Raw genomic sequence first — 17,276 nt, 5'->3', positions numbered from 1 at the left:
GAAAGGATTCCCTCCACCAGGTTAATTAACATATCTTTTCTCTCTCACATTTACCTCTTTTTTGGGGGAGGAGGGGTGAGAAGATTTGCATTCCACTCTCTTAAGAAATTTAAATGATACAATACAAGCGTTATCAACTATGGTCGCCACGTTTTACAGGAGATCCCAGGCCTTATTCACCTTAGAGCTGAAAGTTTGTACCCTTTTACCAACCTCTCCCCATTTCCCTCACCCCCCAGCCCCTGGCAGCCACCATTCTACTCTCTGATGAACCTCTAAGTTTGAAAAGCATGAATTTATGAATTCAATATAATCAAATAAAATAAAGACAAAGAAAATAGATCTGGGGGAAACAATGAATTCAGGATAAAGGTACGACAAAAAAGAATATATAGGACTGCTGAAAAATAAGCTCATGAGCTAAAATGTAATAGTTCTTACCATGGGATTTCATTTTACTAATTCTCCAGTGAAGTAGTGAAACTAATCCTACTTTCTAGACATAAATTCATGTAAATCACAAAAATGTGACTGTTTGCTCCCTGATTTTGACTACAAGCACATTTATTTTTTTAAGCTTCTACCTCCCCCATACCACTATTTTTATAGCAAGAGATGATTTAGGAGTACCAACTCTAAGAAAAAAAATATTCTAACCATATTTCATCAGTAAAAACACTCGGGACATGATTCATCAATTGCTTTTTTGTGAAGAAAAACTTGAGACTCTTTGTTTTGTTGATGGAACTCTGGGATGTACTACAAGCTGAACCTTTCACGTTTTAAAATGTGATGGACAACTGCTTAGGACTTCATTTGGGCGAATGTTTTTTCCTGAGTGTTTATCATTCTTTTTTGTAATACAATTGTGTATCCACATCAATAGTATTTATTTCTAAATGGCCCAGAGTACACACATCTAATCTGAATGTATCCTGGACCACAGCTGAGTGAAGAAAGGATTAGGGAGGCAATTAAAAATAAAACTAAAATCCTCACAAGTGAATGACAGAGCACATATTCCTACCACAAGTGAAAACTGGAAAATACTTCTGGGTGTGGACTTGGAGTTCTGACTTCTTTCAAGATGCACATTCCCCCGGTCAGTGGTTCTCAAAGTGGGGTCTGAGGACCCGGAGACCATCTCTGAAGGTCTGTGGAGTCAAAACTATTCTCTGAGCATCAGATGAAAAACTGGAGATACCGTATACTCCCCAATACTTGGGGAGATGTGAAGGATTTTGTTTCTTTATTCTCTAAATATCAAATGAGTGCATATATTACAAATCTCCAACCTAGGGTCTGGTCCATACAAATAGGTCAGGAGCCCTGCAGCTTGCCTAATCCCAGATAATAGTGATTTATTTCACTGAACCCCAGACCTACTTCAATATAAGGAGTCTCTTAGGATAAATGTCTCAGTATTCCACACTGGCCTTTTTTTTTTTTAAGTATAGTTGATTTACAATATTGTATTAGTTTCAGGTATACAGTATAGTGATTTAGTTATTTTTTTCCGATTATATTCCGTTATAGGTTATTACAAGGTATTGAATAAAGTTCCCTGTGTTATACGGTAAACCCTTGTTGCTTATCTATTTTATATACAGTAGTTTGTATCAGTTAATCCCATACTCCTAATTTGTCCCTCCCCGTCCCCCCCCGTTGGTAACCATAAGTTTGTTTTCTATGTTTGTGAGTCTGTTTCTGTTTTGTATACAGATTCATTTGTATTATTTTTTAGAGTCCACATATAAGTGATATCATATAGTGTCTGTCTTTCTTTGGCTGACTTCACTAAGTATAATATTCTCTAGGTCTATCCACGTTGCTGCAAATGGCGATATTTCATTCTTTTATATATATATGTGAGATATATATATACATACACACCACATCTCCTTAAACCATTGCTCTGTCAATGAGCACGGGGCTGTTTCCATGTCTTGGCTACTGTAAACATGCAAATGAGCACTGGAGTGGATGCATCTTTTCTAATTAGAGGTTTGTTGTTTTTTTTTTTAGGATATATACTCCTTTTAAATTAGGGTGTCAGATGAGCTGTTTCTTACAGAAGTCCCAGTCTTTGATGATGTGTGTTGAGACCTAGTTAGCAGAACTCCTTAAGCGTATGTGTAGACCAACCACGTAAGTGTAACTTAAGTAAAGGTATTCTTAAATATAATATAATAGTTGTCAGCCTGTGAATTACGATGCATATGATACACAGGTGGATAAACCAGGCCAAAAGAATCCAGGTAAACACTCCCACTTGCCTGAAACCAGTGGTTCTCAACCTGGTTACTAAGTGGAATCACTGGTGCCTGCATCCCAGACCCTGAGATTCTGACTTAATTTGTCTGGGACGCAACTCAGGCAGGTGGGGTTTTCAAAGGTCCCCAGGTCATTCTGATTTGCAGCCAAGGTCGGGAACTACTGCTTCAAGGCCAGGTAAATTCTCCTGGCCTTTGTGGGGTGCAGTGCAAAATGCAAATATGGTGCCCTTTGTTCAACATTATTAAGAATTTCTGAAAAGCACTAATAGAATATCAACCCTGAGGTAGGACCTTTCTAAATAAGCACAGGTCACACACCTGGAGGCACTAACTGTACATCTTTCATGGGGCTAGTGTGAGGAATACATCAGTAACATACGTAAAGTGCTAAGCACGGTGTCTGGCACCCATAAGTTCCCCATCAACAGTAACTATTTTAAAAATATTACTTCTGTTGCTCTGTATTCTTCTTCCCGATTGGCTCACTTATTTCTCCTTGAATATCCCTTTATCACAACCATCCATTCATTCCGTAAGCATTTGTGACGGCAAAGACAGCAACATCACTTCACTGTAGGATGGACCCTCCCCCTTGGACTCCCTGGGCTGAAGCCAACCCACACTTTAAGACCCAATTCAAGCTTCGCTTCCTTTTAGAAGATCCCTGATCTTCTCAGAGAGAGAACTTCCCTTTGTTGTCTACTGCATATTCCTCTGTCACAGCACCAATTACGCTGTATAGGCAAACAATTATCTCATATGCTTCTCTTCTCCATAAGTCAGTAGCACGTCATGAGGAGAAACTCTGTTTACACATATCAGTATCGCTGTGGTCTAACACATAGCTGGTGCCTAATTAATACATGATGAATGAATGACTGAATGGCCTATTAATTCTTTGTAAGCTAGAGTATTATCCAAGGTTCATTCACCTCCCTTGCCATTACCTTCACGCATGCTCAGTTAGATGTTTAAACTAGCACTTCTTCCTACCCTTGTATATGGCATCTTGTATATTTCCCTACATCGTACCATTGCGTAGAATGTTCTGTCTGCTATGTATCAGCAGAATGTGTTGTTTTCTATAAATGCCTTTAAGATTGAGATAACTGGATTGATGCTGTCTGACTTGGATGTGTTTGAAGAACTGCAACTCCTTAAAAACATGCCTGAAAGAAATTCAATACTATGATTTTCTGGGTGGAAAAATAAAAGGACAGGAAAATCTATTAGCAAAATGCAGCTTCCTAGCCTTCTGCTTCCCAGTGCAGCGTAGTCACTGAATGTAATTACATCTTTTCATTAGGACATTCTAAGTAAGCGAACTTTCTGGTATTGAGTCACTCTCTTACGTGCTCAAAAATATCATGTTTAGATGCGTTCTAATGTAAATAATCTCCAATGCCATATATCTTTATATCAAATATATGGAAACCGAGTACACCTTTTCTTGATGACTCAGGTTCATAATTATAAACATTAATTATTGCACTACGATTCTATTAGTCTCAGAAACTAGAAACAGCTCAAATGTTCATCAGCACAAGTGGATACATAAATTTTCTGGTGAGTTCCCTGGTGGCGCAGAGGTTAAGAATCTGCCTGCCAATGCAGGGGACATGGGTTCGAGCCCTGGTTTGGGAAGATTCCACATGCTGCGGAGCAACTAAGCCCGTGCGCCACAACTACTGAGCCTGCGCTCTAGAGCCCGTGAGCCACAACTACTGAGCCTGCGCTCTAGAGCCCGTGAGCCACAACTACTGAGCCTGCGCTCTAGAGCCCGTGAGCCACAACTACTGAGCCTGCGCTCTAGAGCCCGTGAGCCACAACTACTGAGCCTGCGCTCTAGAGCCCGTGAGCCACAGCAAGAGAAGCCACCGCAACAAGAAGCCCGCGCACCGCAACCAAGAGTAGCCCCCTCTCGCTGCAACTAAAGAAAGCCCATGTGCAGCAACAAAGACCCAACACAGCCCAAAATAAATAATAAATTTTTAAAAAAGATATCCATACTTTATTAAAAAAATTTTTTCTAACATAGGTTCTACAATGGAATATTTTGTAAACAAACATCATAGACCAATCTTGGAAATGTAATATTTAGCTAAAAAAAAGAGCAAGTCTTCAAAGTATATATACCCAGAGTATGATTTCATTTATATAAAAGTGCAAAAAAGGGGCAAAACAACTCTATAGGGCCTAAGGCTGTGTGCAGGAGTGGTAAAATGACAAAAAGTGAAGTGTTTACCACCATCGAAGTCAGGATCGTGATTACCTCTAGGCAGTGGGGACCTTGTAGTGATTAGAAAAGATAAGGAGGTGGAGGGTTATTTCCAAGGGCTAATGGGAAATGTTCTATTTTTTAGGTTTTTTAAAGGGGAAGTTACATGAGAGTTATATTTAATAAATTTATGACTGCTGCACATATAAAAACATTAAAAGTGTATTAACCTAAATGACTTAGCCAGCTGTGGTCTCTAATGCAAAAATAAGACATTTAAAGAATTTATTCCTTTAATGTCATGTTTTGACAATGTGTCATCTGCTGAGGCTGTAGGCTCACAAATAGTCATTATTTCTCTCACGTTGATTCATTTTTGAAATCAGAGATTAATATAACTAACATAAAATACCATTCCCTTTTCTTTAGAAGAAATAAGATCATGCAGTAGTTAAGAGATATTTCGTAGCCTTCAAATAAGTGTTTCTAATCTGCGTACTCCATCTCATCCAAGGTCATTTTGTAAAATTAGAGAAATGTAGGATATTTAGTAGGACCTGAGGAATTGTTACAAATAAACAAACCAAACACTGGTGTTGAGTCAGTGAACAGCAAAGAACCTTAATAATCAACAAATCGGAACCACAAAACATCTGCCCACTGTCTGCTCATCATAAATCATGAGGTTTCAGCCGTGAAAGATGAGTCACATTCTTTTCCCAGTGTTACTCAGCTGCATTTAATGATTCCTGCCATTAGCTTTGTTCTCTTGGAAGGCAAAGCTTACTACCCTCAAGGGACTTCTGTATTCTAGAAAGGTCTCTCACTATTGACAATTCCCCAACTCCCCGAAAAATTTTAAAAGAAAGAGCAGAGAGCAAAAGGTGCTTAGTTCATCAGCCAAAACGCCTAAGAGGTCGCGGCGCCTGTTGTCGGCCCTCATCTGGACTATTAAAGTGACAGAAACACGGAAAAACAATCGACTTCTGGGTCACTAATTTGCCACATTCCTGGCAGCTAGTGGACGAAATTCATTAAAATCTCAAGGACCCGAATGCATGCAAAGATCCAAAAAACATGCTAAGACAATCTCCCAAAGTCTGGTTGCATCGCTACACTTCAGTCGCAAGTTGCTCTAATGACGAATGGGACTGGCTGTGTTGGGGGGCGGGGGAGGGGCGGCGGTTGAAACTGCAGGGACTCAATACCAACTTCTCGCTGGTCTGAGAAAATGTCTTCGGACCTGCACGGATGCATCAGAACTCCGCAGCTCGAAAACAAGGGCCATTCTTGCCTTTCCAATTCCGTTCCTAAGACACATTCTCCTCCAGGCTTGCTCTTCAGGAATTTCTGCAGTTTGTGATATGTGCAGCAAAGAGTTTACTAACAGTCTCCTTAGAAGGAAAAATGTGAGCTTTCTGTTGCGCTTCAGTGCTGTCAACAGTAGTTCTAACCACAAATCAAGTAAATTGAGTGAGGCAATGATTCTTTTAGTCAAACCCTTAGTTTCTTGGCTATGGTGATTCTACTTGTAAAGAAACGACTTTTGAGGGCGCTCCAAAACTTGATAAGGATCGCGTGACACGTACATGAAAATCAACTACACTCCATTTATAAACTACCAGTGTGCAAAGTTTTTCAGCCTATCAGTAAAGAAGAGCCAATAGCTATGGAGTTCTATGTTCTTTTCTAGTACTTCATATGCATTTAATCACTCAACCTAAAGAAATAACCCTATGGGATGTATACAACTATCATTTTACAGATGAGAAAACAAAAGCATGAGAGGTTAAGGAACTTGCCCAAGGTTGCAGTTTGTAAGTAGCAGGGCTGGGATTTTGTCCCAGAAGTCTGGGTCCAGACTTCAGCTCTCAAACATTATATTCTACTGTTTCTCATCAACATGTCCTTTTTCTGTGTGCAAGGACTTAATTTTGTAAGTCATGTTTGAAGCACTGGTTTTTTTCATATTTTGCTAGGACAACATTCTTTAAAGACTCACTTATTCAATTAAACAAACACAAAAAAAACACATTTATTTTGTACTTGTATATCAAAGAACCAAAACCCAAAGAAGAACAAGAAAGCCATTGCCCCTGCTGAAGAATAAATAAGATGAACTCCTGTACTCAAGAAGCTTCCAGGATGATTGAAAAATTGAAGGGTACATAAGGTCTGGGTATAAAAGGGTCAACAGAGTTTTATGTAAGAACCAAAGAGGAGGAAATTGATTCTAACTGATGAGTAATCATTTTATGGAGAAACTGACAGAGTCTTGGGGGGAGAGCATAAAGAGAAGGACCAGGGGCTAACGGAGGGGAAGGACATTTAGTGGAAGATGCCCTTGGAGGAGACTAAAGAGCAGAGCTATAGGAGTGGAACCACAAACCTAACCGCTGCCTGCCTGTCTGACCTCATGTGCCGCCATTCCCACCACTGGCCGTCTTTCTACTCTAGCTACCCTGGCCATTCTGTTCCTGAATTAAACAAGGCTCGGCCCTCCTCAGAGCCTTTGCACTTGTGTCTACCTGCAACACTCTACCACTTAGATCAGTGAGTGATGACTTTTCCTTGTCTTTCAGGTCTTAGTTCAAAGGTCACCTCCTTAGAGAAGCCTTTACTTTACTAAACAATTTGTTGATTTTTTCATTGTATTTATTTGCTATCTTTCTCAGTTAAAAGAGAAACTTTAAGAGACAAAGACCTTGTCTGTCTTATTCGTGGCTGATTTCCCAATGTCCAGAGTGATGTCTGGCTCTGAGGAGAATTCAGTAAGAATTTGGTGAATGAGCAAACAGTTAAAAGCAGGAAATTGTTGGGACTTCCCTGGCAGTCCAGTGGTTAAGACTCTGTGCTTCCACTGCAGGGGTCGTGCGTTCGATCCCTGGTCGGGGAACTAAGAACCCGCGTGCCATGCAGCGCAGCCAAAAAAATAAAATAAAATAAAATTTTAAAAAATGATACAGTTTTTTTAAAAAGTAGGAAATTTTCAAGAAAGAATGGGTGTTTGTTAGGGTCAAACGCTAGGAGGAGATCTGGTAGGATGTAGCCTGAAAGAAGTCATTAGATTAAGTAAGGAGAACAGGCTTGGAGACCTTTGTGAGGACAGCTTTGGGAGAGTGGGCTGTGGGGTAGAGGGGGAACAACAGCACAGTGCTGTGGGTTCAAGAGAGCTTGGGGGAGAAGCTTGTTGCCTTCAACTCCTACTAGGTTGAGGAAGGGGCAGAAAGAAAAAGGAGCATTTGTTCCTGTAAAGGAAGCTCACCTTTTCTCTTCTCACTCTCCTAAGAAATGTGGCCTCCCTTGGTGGAGGTAATTATCAAAAGTAACACCTCAGAATGAAGTTGGGAGCGCCTGCTGGGGCCACGGGTCCCTTTAGACCCTGCATGATGCTGGGAAGGAAATGTGCAGACAATCTAGGGAGAACCTTTGATTTATTCTCATGGCATTCGTATGCAGGTTAAGACCTTCTCTGTTCACTGATACGGATTAAAAAGTTTTAAAAAAATTTTTATTGAAGTATAGTTGGTTTCCACTGTTGTGTGAGTTTCAGGTATACAGCAAAGTGATACTGATAGAGATTTTAAATTCAGAGATAATTTGAGGTAATACCAGCAGGGGCAAACTGGACTTTCCTTTGGCTTACTGGGCCTGTTGTTCACATTTTTAAGATCAGTCAGCTACCCAGCATTTATTGAGAACTTAGTACATGCTGGTTCCTTTTTTACGCACTAGGCCTAGAGAAGTGAACAAACGTACACTAAGAATGCAAGGAAATCACTTTAAAATACTTGGGAAATAGATGTTTCAAATACCTATTAACCTTTTAGAAAACTTACATATAATTGGAAAAATCTTAGCGTGTTCCTGGAGCTGGACTGGATGATTGTTAAAATTTCAGGAATTTTGAGGGCCAATTGTCAAGTACACTCATTACTGAACATTCAATGATAAAACTTACAACTATTTAAAATAAATAAAAACAAAGATAATAAATACTCAAAACATAATTTCATGATTATTTTACTACACTTTGCTACAATCTATACTCTTAAGGTTATGTCTATTGTACTTGTATGATGGAAATACAATAGTATTCGTAGCATTAGATGTAATGTGTGCTAGTGAGTAACTCTTTTCAGCTCCATTTCAGAGAAGTCACAACTGTAGCCTGAAAGTGGCCACAGCGGGAGTGTTTACACCATGGAAATTGGCAAATGCTACAAATCAGAACTTTTTTTTTGATAGCTTCATATTAAACATTTACCAGCACATCACCATCCCTACATAGAAAAAGCTTTTTATTATATAGTAATTTTTTTGTTGTTTGCTGTTGTTTTCCTGTAGGGTTTATGTGTATTGAGAAACGTGTTACTTTATGGTGAAAAGTACTTGAGAGGTAACTGAGAGCAAAGGTAATTCATTGGTTTGGTAACTTTGGATGAATGTTTAGCGGCTCACATATTTTTTTCCCATGAATGTGGGAAGATGAACTGTGGAGTTTCAATTGTCTAAATATGTTTTCACCTCTCGGCAAGCAATTTTTCACACTTGAACAAGGAGGAAAAACAGAAAAAATCCGCAAACCTGATCTTCACTGATACAGCAATTTCCTGAATAACATCTTTGAAGTCTTCTTATCCACATTGAACAATTTTACTAACATTCAAATTCACTAACAAGAGAAATATTCCTTGGGATAATTTTATGATAGGTTGATCAATTAAATCATTCTTTCTTTCCCCACATCCCAATTTTTAACAGTGGTACACAATGCTTTTATAACAAGTCCCTTTTCTAGAACGCAATTAACTACATTATTGGGATTATTTTATGATAATAATAAATACAGAGTTTCCATGTAATAAAATCCAACATATACTTATGTTCATTCATTCATTCACTCAATATTCAATATTTACTGATTATAAAAAGCTAGTAACACTCTAAGGCTACCGTGTAATCATAGGATGTTTTACACTTCAAATTAAAATATGTAATGGTTGTCTGGAAGCCTCTAGTTAATTGATTCCTTTCGTCCAAAACTTGCAATATTTCAATGAAGAGGAATTAATTTTATTATAAATAGATGACCTGCAGGCCATTATTTCTATAGTAACCACAAATAGAAATAGCTCTTTGAAAATGATTAACTAGAAAAATACAACGTTTTGCATTACTGTGGGAACTTACCACCCCCCTCAATGGAATATATCTGCAATTCTCTTAACCAGCAACAGACTTGAGAAGCAAAGTCAGACTTACAAGAAGTGCTACCTGATGGGTTATGGAAAACATTTCCCCCAATAGGTTGATTATTAATTTAAATAAAGCTTTGAATTTAATCTCAATTACACTCTCAACTTTAGACCCTGAGCTTGGGAGAAAAAGGAAGTGATGACATATCCCATAATGCTTTTAGGGCAAAAGATAGAATGCTCCAAAAATAGACACGAAGTTCAGAGAAGCAAAAAGGAAAATACTTTTTAAAAAAACTACACAAATTGGTACCATTATAAAACAGTGGCTCCCAACCAGAGGTGGTTTTGCCCTCCCCAGAAGACATCTGGCAAGGTCTGGAGACGTTTGGGGTTGTCACACCTAGAGAGGGGTTGCTACTGATGTCTAGTGGGTAGGGGCCAGGGATGATGCTAAACCTTCTACAGGGCAAGGGACAGCCCTCCACAGAGAAGAACTATCCAGTCCCCAATGCCAACACTGCTAAGGCTGAGAGACTCTGCTAGAAAGCTAAATTATTATTGTAATCATACTAAGTTAATAAAATATAACTCAAAACAAAGGAGAAGATACGGGAGACATAAAACACCAACTATCTAAATAGACACATAAAATTTTCTCTCTCATCTAAATATGAATAATTTTTATCGACAGCACTTTACCTAACATAGCCAGAATAAATAAGAGTCATTTTCACTTGGTAGTCCTTAGTACGGAATACATACTGCGCTATGCACTTGACTTGCATTATCCTGACTCGAATTCATTAAAGTCATATGATGTCAGTGCTGTTATTAATACGGAAAAAATATCATTTATTGCATTAAGTATCCTGTAGAGGTCAGCAGTCACTTGCTCTGTTTCTATCAGTAATTGTCAGCAGTGTGACCTTGGACATTGTGACAGAAAAGTCAGTGTTATGAGAGCTCTCTAGAACTCAGTTGGATATCATTTGAACGCCCTCCAAGAGTTGTGTGGTCCTAAGTATTCTAAAGTACGTGAAAAGGAGGAAGGTTTTATCAAAGGTATTTAGACTTAGATGGAAAGGCATACGCAAATCTCAAAAGCTACAGAAAGGCAAAAATCCAACCCCATGCGCACAGGAGGTACACCAAGGAGCAGATGAAGAGGATTTGGACAATGTGGGTTCTAAGAACTCTTCCCCTAAGTCAGACAGAGAAAGACAAATACCATACGACATCGCTTCTCTGTGGAATTTCAAAAAAAAAATGGTACAAATGAACGTATTCACAAAATAGAAATAGAGTCACAGACATAGGAAACAATCTTATGGTTACCAGGGGGGGAAAGGGGAGGGATAAGCTGGGAGATTGGGATCGACATATACACAGTACTCTATATAAAACAGATAACTAATAAGGACCTACTGTAGAGCACAGGGAACTCTACTCAATACTCTGCAATGGCCTATAATGGGGAAAGAATCTAAACGAGTGGATATATTGATATGTATACCTGACTCACTTTGCTGTACATCAGAAACTAACACAACTTTGTAAATCAACTGTAATCTAATTTTAAAAAAACCAAAACACTTCCACGTCCTATCCCACACCCTCATGCCCCCAAACACATACATTTAAAGGACGTTGATAAAGTGACCTAGAAAGCCTAGCATGTCTCATTGTAATTGTTGACAAAGATTCATTTAGAATCTGGGCCAATATTTCTGGTTGTTATATAATCTTAAGTGGTCAAGATGGGATGATATAAATTATTTTCTTGGTGGGTGAACCTAGAAAAGTTTAGAATTCAAATGAGAGTCATTTCACTGACTAAACAAATATAATTAATATTTTGTTGCAAAGGAGGCTGTGCCTATTTCATATTGTATATATTTTTAAAGTTTAAGAGAATTTGGCTCAGTACAAACAGATGAGCCTTTTCATTCCAATCTAAAATATACAACTGAGTAATTGGTTTAGACTTGGGATTTTGAGTTGAAAATGTATTGTTTATGGACAATACTGGATATTTAGGAGACCTTAAATTTCACCATATTTATAATTTTACTGTATTTCAGAAGATTTTCTTGGAAAGTTTGTGGCAGACAACTTAAATACTTAAAAAAGACAAGGGATATTAAATATATAAATGCATTTTAAAAAGTGTTGGGACGGAAGCAGTTTAAGGTAAATACTGACATCCTCAAAAGCGTGGAAAAGCTCTATTGTAGGGGAAGAAAAAAATAGGTCTTCCCAGGAGTGAACTACACTAAGTGCTCCATCTCCAAGAGTTAAAGGCTTCCTAACTTGGGCGATTGTGGGGTTCCTCCCTGGTGGTTCCCTGACTACAACAGGGAAGCCTGACTGCCACTGGGTCCTACCCATCATTGCAGAACCCCAGCTGGCCCTGCAATTCAGAGATAATGGGCCTATTGGGGAAACAAAACTAAAAACTTACAGGCAGACCCTGGAGATACTGCAGGTGTGGTTCCAGACCGCTGCAGTAAAGTGAATATTGCAATAAAGCAAGTCACAAGAATTTTTTTGTTTCCTGGTGCATATAAAAGTTGTGCTTACACTATACCGTTATGCCTAAAAAAACAGCGTTATGCCTAAAAAAAAAATCAATGTACACAATTTAAAAATACAAATCAAAAAATCAGTTACCATAGTAACATCAAAGATCACTGATCACAGATCACCACAACAAATACAATAATAATGAAAAAGTTGGAAGTACTGCAAGAACTACCAAAATGTGACAGAGAGACAGGAAGCGAACGAATGGTGTTGTAAAAATGGTGCTGATAGACTTGCTGGAGGCAGGGGTGTCACAAACCTTCAACTTGTAAAAAAACGCAGTATCTGCGAAGCGCAATAAAGTGAAATGCAGTAAAACGAGGTCTGCCCATGCCACCTGCCTATATGAAGCAATGGAGGCAATCACTCACAAATATGAATGAGTGAATAAGTAAAACCAGACATGTGAAATATAAAGAAAAAGAACAGGCTAAAAGAGAGGATGCAAAATAAACAAATAGGAAAACTGACCTTTGTGGAAACATAAATAAAGCAAAGTTGAACATAAGCAGATTTAAACAAAACAAAAATGCCAAATTAGTATCTTCAGAGTCAAGAGATGATTGCATTTATAAGAACAAGAAGCTAGGGGCTTCCCTGGTGGCACATTGGTTGAGAGTCCGCCTGCCAATACAGAGAACGCGGGTTCGTACCCCGGTCTGGGAGGATCCCACATGCCGCGGAGCGGCTGGGCCCGTGAGCCGTGGCCGCTGAGCCTGCGTGTCGAGAGAGGCCACAACAGTGAGAGGCCCGCATACTGCAAAAAAAAGAACAAGAAGCTATTAAAAAGTGTCAATGAGGCAGTAAGAATATCCCTGGAAAGTAAAGTATACTTGCCAGCATACAAAAATTCAACAGGATAATTAATAAAACGGATGTGTTTGAAGACCAAAGTGGAGGTATGTAAAATCATAACAAAAATTGATAGAAAATATGAAAGAGATTAAGAAATATGGATAGCTCCTGATGTTTCAACAGTTAACTTCTAAGTGAACGAAGAAAATGTAAGAAACATAGATGTATTTGGACTGAAATCTCTACCCAATGCTAAACAGGATGACTGAGAAAAACACTCATGCCTGGACTTGTCCTGATGAGAAGGTGAAATTCAAGAATTAAAGGTAAAATACGAAAAGCTCCTAGAGAGGAAAAAATAAAGCAACAAACAAAAAGAAAGGATCAGGTTGATATAGGTTTCTTATCAGCAACCCTGCCTCAGTGAATAAAGACAATGAAATAAAGTTCTGAATGAAAAAATATATTTTGAAAGTATAATTCCACACCAAGATAAATTATTAATCAAGTACAAGATCAAACGGAAAAAATTTTGAAAGTACACACACACTATATATATGTAATTTATATATAGTATAAATATACATATTTATGTACAAATATAAACATATTTTTAATTATTAAAGGTTTTCCAGCAACCAAAAAAGAATCCAAGAAAACAGACCTAATGGGATATCAACCACATTATCAGTTGAATAGGACTAAGTAGAGGAAACTTGAAAGAAAATAAGAGAACCTGGCTGGAGGCAGCTTTTAATGACATTAGATTACATTTCCTTCTCCAAGGATCCCATATATAAACGATATTCTCATAATCATCATCTTGTAAATGCTGCCTATTAGTTTTCAATTAAAAACATCATACAACAGAATGAAGCTAAAGGCTCAATTCCAGTTTCAAAACAGAGTAGAACTGATATGAAAAAAATAACTACCAGAAACTGGGAGTTATGAGAAGTAGGGGGTAGTATATTTCAAATTCCTCATCTTCCAAAGTGTCTGAAGTTAGTAAATTACTAAGCGGGGGATAAATGATAATATATTTTTAAATTTTGTTATTTTTTTGAAATGTTTATTTATTTTAAAATTTTTATTGGCGTATAGTTGCTTTACAATGTTGTGTTAGTTTCTGCTGTACAGCAGAGTGAATCAGCTATACGTATCCCTATGTCCCCTCTTTTTTGGGGTTTCCTTCCCATTTAGGTCACCACAGAGCATTGAGTAGAATTCCCTGGGTTTCACACTAGGTTCTCACTAGTTATCTATTTTATACATAGTAAATGATACTATTTAAATCGATACTAGTAATTACTATATGAATTAAAATTTATAAATAATTTTATACATTATGAAACTTATAAACAGTGCTTTTTCCCTGAGGAGTAAAACCGAGAGAGGGGATTGTATGGTGAAAGGAGATATTTGCTTTTCATTTCATATCCTTTTGTTCTATTTGGACATTTTCCTTCCATTGCATGCATTGTGGCCAGAATTTTAAAAAAAAAAACAGGCAAGAAAAAAAATATATAGTGCAAGAACAGAAAAAGTTGAGAGACAAAAACTTTCAGAAAAGGGTGACTGGATAAATTAACCCACATATTTTACATATCTAACTTAAATATTAAAAAAAAATCTTTCTCTATGGCATGTTTTTCTTGGCTTATACAGAATAAACCTAAGCATTACCATGAAAGTCAACTTAATTTCAGAGAGAGTAAAAAAATGTTGTTTTGGAACTATAAAATCCAACTGTAATTGGCAAATTCTAGAATTTCCAAGATTGAGCTTTAAAACACATTTCTGAAAATACAGTAGATAAAAAGAAAAAGCTGTACTACTCAAAGTTCAGAATAAACTATCTGAAAATAAAACAGATATTAGAAACTTATAACTTAGGATTCTATCAACAGGCTTGGAATGAGTGACACGGCCATTATTTGGGAATATTATCAGAATCATGCATCAAATTCCAGCTTCCTGGAGCAAGCGTTCATGTGTGTGGTCAAGTGGTCCCTTAGCAGGAGAGGCCTTCTCTGAATACCCTTTAGAGAAATGCATCCCAAGCCCCGCCCACCCAGTCACCATTTTTAATCTCTTTACCCTGCTTTCTCTGTCTTTAATACCTGCCATACTACATATTTACTTGTGTGTTTCTCCCGTGCCTTCCCCAGCCCGCAGAAGAATGTAAGCCCCTTGAGAGCCAAGACTTTGTCACTGATTTCTCAAGACTCACAGCAGGTACTCAGTAGTTATCAGGTAGATGGATAAAATAAATATTCTTATATTTCTTCATATAACAACTAGTCTCAGAGATATCTCTCTGTTTTATTTCAAACTGGCAAATCACATGTTAATTTCAGATTACTTTTCTAGCTCCATCCTGTCTAACCAATAATCCATATATTACATCCCTGATTAAAAACAGATGCCCGCCTTATTCTCAGTGGACTGCGTGTCAGGACATCCATCCTGAAACAAACAGAAATTCCTGGATCAAATAAAATCAGTGGCTTCTTAAGGGTCTGCCATGTTCAAGGCCTTGGAGGGGGGACGAGAGCCCCACGTGGCTCTGACCCAGAAGCTCTTGTCTTCCGAGTCTACGGGAAAGCTTAACTTCCTACTCAACTTCTGTCATCAGTGTAAACAGTCTTGGCAGCTGGTATTAATGTAACTGCTGGGGATGTATTGACATTGTCTTTCTCCCTGTTTCTGAATATTCCTCTATTTTCCCTCTCTTTCGAAAATCCAGGACTCACTCTCATTTCTCCCATATATATATATATATATATATATATATATAAAGTATAAAAGACTTCATCTAGAAAGTTACCATCCAATAATGTAAAATTTGGGGACCATGTCAGACAACAGTTTTATAGATGGCCAACAAACACATGAAAAGATGCTCAACATCACTAATTATTAGAGAAATGCAAATCAAAACTACAATGAGTTATCACCTCACATTGGTCAGAATGGCCATCATCAAGAAATCTACAAACAATAAATGACGGAGAGGGTGGAGGGTGTCCAGCTAGGTTCTTTTGCACTGTTGTTGGGAATGTAAGTTCTTGATACAGTCACTATGGAGAACAGTATGGAGGTTCCTTAAAAAACTAAAAATGGAACTACCATACGACCCAGCAATCCCACTCCTGGGCATATAGCCAGAGAAAGCCATAACTCAAAAAGATACATGCACCCCAGTGTTCACTGCAGCACTACTTACAATAGCCAGGACACGGAAGCATCCTAAATGTCCATCAACAGAAGAATGGATAAAGAAGATGTGATACATATATACAATAGAATATCACTCAGCCATAAAAAGGAACAAAATTGTGCAATTTGCAGAGACGTGGATGGACCTAGAGACTGTCATACAGAGTGAAGTAAGTCAGAAAGAGAGAAATAAATATCGTATAATATCGCTTATTTGTGAAATCTATAAAAATAATACAGATAAACTTATTTGCAAAGAAGAAATAGAGACAGAGATGTAGAGAAGAGACACATGGATACCGGGGGCGGGGGGGTGCGGGTGCGGAAGGGGGTGTGGGATGAATTGGGAGATTGGGATTGACATACACACACTACTATACATAAAATAGATCACTAATAAGAACCTACTGTGTAGCACAGGGAACTCTACGCAGTGCTCTGTGGTGACTTAAATGGGAAGGAAATCCAAAAATGAGGGGATATACGTATAGCTGACTCACTTTGCTGTACAGTGGAAACTAACACAACATTGTCAAGTATCTAGACTCCAATAAAAATTAATAATAATAATAGTAATAATAAAACAGTTTTACTTTAATCCTGAAAGTGCTAGCTTTAGTGAAAAAAGTGCTTGACCATGAGGGGAAAAATACAGTCCTATCACTCACAGGGCATAAACTTAAATAAAAAAATAAGTAAAGGCAATTCTGCTATGCTTTCAAACCAAATGAGAATCGGAGTAAGTTCATGTGCATATATTATTACTCTTGTGTTAAAATGACATTTTAGAAAGTGCTTCATTTTCTGGCTGACATCAGCAAATACACATCTGTAAGCTGATGACATTTCATACAAAAGGGACAACTTGTTCACCCAAAAATGTTGTCCAGTCATACCCTTGACTCACTTTGCCAAGAGCCAAAGGTGTCCAGCATGCCGTGTGCCTTCTGTAAGTTTGCTGTCCTGTACTTAGGGCTGTTT

At 38.0% G+C, this 17,276-nt stretch overlaps 1 protein-coding gene across 6 annotated transcripts in view; it reads right to left on the bottom strand.

Moving 5' to 3' along the window:
- Window positions 1-17,276, bottom strand: part of CACNB2 (calcium voltage-gated channel auxiliary subunit beta 2) — a 422,888-nt gene that overhangs the window by 212,929 nt on the left and 192,683 nt on the right. The gene's annotated exons all lie outside the window — the stretch shown is intronic.

This window comes from Kogia breviceps, chromosome 3, assembly GCF_026419965.1.
Source record: "Kogia breviceps isolate mKogBre1 chromosome 3, mKogBre1 haplotype 1, whole genome shotgun sequence".
Lineage (NCBI taxonomy): Eukaryota > Metazoa > Chordata > Mammalia > Artiodactyla > Physeteridae > Kogia > Kogia breviceps.
The sequence above is the reverse complement of the archived record's forward strand: the minus strand, read 5'-3'. Positions and strand labels throughout refer to the sequence as shown.